Source organism: Micrasema longulum, unplaced genomic scaffold, assembly GCF_059751315.1.
Source record: "Micrasema longulum isolate JH-2025_06_02 unplaced genomic scaffold, ASM5975131v1 h1tg001542l, whole genome shotgun sequence".
Lineage (NCBI taxonomy): Eukaryota > Metazoa > Arthropoda > Insecta > Trichoptera > Brachycentridae > Micrasema > Micrasema longulum.
In genome coordinates this window covers 60,444-62,688 of record NW_028278725.1, presented here as the reverse complement: position 1 = coordinate 62,688, position 2,245 = coordinate 60,444, and the positions used below count along the sequence as shown (strand labels likewise).

General features: G+C 28.2%; 1 long non-coding RNA gene across 1 annotated transcript; it reads right to left on the bottom strand.

The window, feature by feature from the left end:
• Positions 1-501: 501 nt before the first annotated feature.
• LOC148274969 (uncharacterized) lies at positions 502-1,400 on the bottom strand. Its single transcript, XR_015824149.1, has 2 exons — positions 1,142-1,400; positions 502-813 (listed from the first exon to the last, which is right to left on the bottom strand). It is a non-coding gene; the product is annotated as an uncharacterized LOC148274969 (long non-coding RNA).
• Between the last annotated feature and the right edge of the window lie 845 nt (positions 1,401-2,245).

Here is a 2,245-nt window from a genome sequence, read left to right as displayed (position 1 = left end):
AACATGAAATATATTCTTAGTTCTTTTTCACAATGTATTTTTCATAAATAACTAGCGATCTATTGTTATCAAAAATATTGGGATTCTTTACTGGTTCTTCCCAATAATATATATTTTTGAACCATTTGCACCTTAGTATTTTTTCAATAAAAATGAAATTTTCCTCCACAATTTGTTTATTTTTACTTACAAGCGGTCCCACGATCAATTTCTGGCAGGGTTAAGTGAAATATTTTTTTATGTGTTTTTACGTTGCAATATTTAATTCTCCTTGGACTGGCACGGGACTGCAGGATTGATCATCTTACCTTCATGTTATATATTATTAAATACGCTGTATTTTGTTTTCAAATGCAATGCCTTATGCACCAATAGGTGATAGGGATGATGATCTATCCAAAATTCTATTTACTTCGAAAAGGTTTAAAACACTTGTATATATTTTTAAAATATTTTACGTCACTCTCACATAGGTGTAAAAATAGAAATAAAACTATTATGTAAGTAATTTAGCATATTTATATTTTCTCAATGCATATTAAAATAATCGCTTACAGTATTTTGTCAATACAAGGTTTCCACTCTATGCACAAAACTCTTAAAATGCTTGAATTACCGTTTTAGTTTTTTTCATGTAAGATTATGTAGACATCCTTTTAGTATTTTCTGAGTGGAATACATGCTTTACTATATAGAACTTGATACACAACTCTTAGATAGGTGATTAAATGTGCTTTTATAGGTTTTTAGTGTAAAAGTTGGTAGGCACCCTTTTGACTTTATTCTTTTGCATTATTCTTTTGTCTGTTGCACCTGGAATGAAATGTATTTATAAATTTTACGTAGATTAAATGCAATGCTTACCTTAATTGATAGTTATCATGGTTTTGAACTTAAATAGTAACTAAGAAAATAAAATCAATTAAAATAATATACACAATACATTCTTAACCTATAAAAATATTTTTAGGTATTTGGCCGAGTCTTTTATCATTATATGTTGTTAATTTTTTAGAATTTATCTACCATATTTTTCCAATTTTATTACGAAATACATGATCAAGTGCAAATTCAAAAAACTTATCAGTTTAAAGGAAAAATATTATAAAATGTCATACTGTCAAAAAATGTTTTTACTTACGTAATTTGATGAGATCAAATAATTTTTCTCTTGAAAACAATATTATGAAGTGCATTATTTTTTTGGCATTCACTTTAGTGACATGGTGCATTTTCATTAAAACATAACAGTGTTATCTGTCAACTTCGAAAATACAAATATCCATAATTACCCAGAAGCCAGAAATCAACATATGTCACAGATTATCCGATAGTTGTACAATTCTACATTATCTCTGCAGTACGCTAGTCAGGAGTGCTATTTATAGATTTTACCTATTAAATAATCACGCAAAAACTCTATCTATCTCTGTCTTTCTCATTTTGTCAAACAAAGTATGAAGAGTACGTAAAAATTGACGAACATACAATGTAACAGGATATTTTTTTTGATTGCTTTGTCTTGAAGCGGTATATTTTACGCATTCGGCGGCAAACCGTACGATTCAATTTACCGACTACAGCCTTAACAGTTAGGAATGCAACATATTTAAGAAAGAAGTGAGATGTTATATTTATAATTCTTTTTTATGTAGCACTGATTAAAAACACTTTTTTTGCAATGTATGTTATCCTAAAAATATAAATAACTAAAAATAAAATATTCTGATTATTGTAAAACGTCACTCCCCATTATGTACAAGATAATTGTTTTTGAAAAAAAAGTCCAAAAGGGTCGTTCTATAAGAAAAATACCCTACACTAAATATATCCGATGCGTGATATGTCATTTTGCATGTTTTTTATGTGGAAAGGTCTGTAATTTTTTACGAAGAAAACTTTGAATGGCACATAAACTGATAATATTTTTATTTATTTGTATTATTTATTATTCTGATGATAAATCAACGGAAAATGGGGATTAGTGAAAAGAAAAAGAGGAGAGATTAAGGAAAGAAAATGTTTCTTCAGAAGGGATTTAATAAGGCTACTGTGGAGACACCCTTGAAAGTAGATGGGAGGTGATTCACAGTAAAGGAGCTTGAAAAGGAGCAATATTCAAGTGTACTGAAAATTGTAATAAAATACATATTTAATTTCTCACTTGGAATTTGTGCAGTTCCTATAAAATATTTACTTTAAAATAAGCTATGTCAGTTTCTAACATAGACAGTTTCTTCTGTAA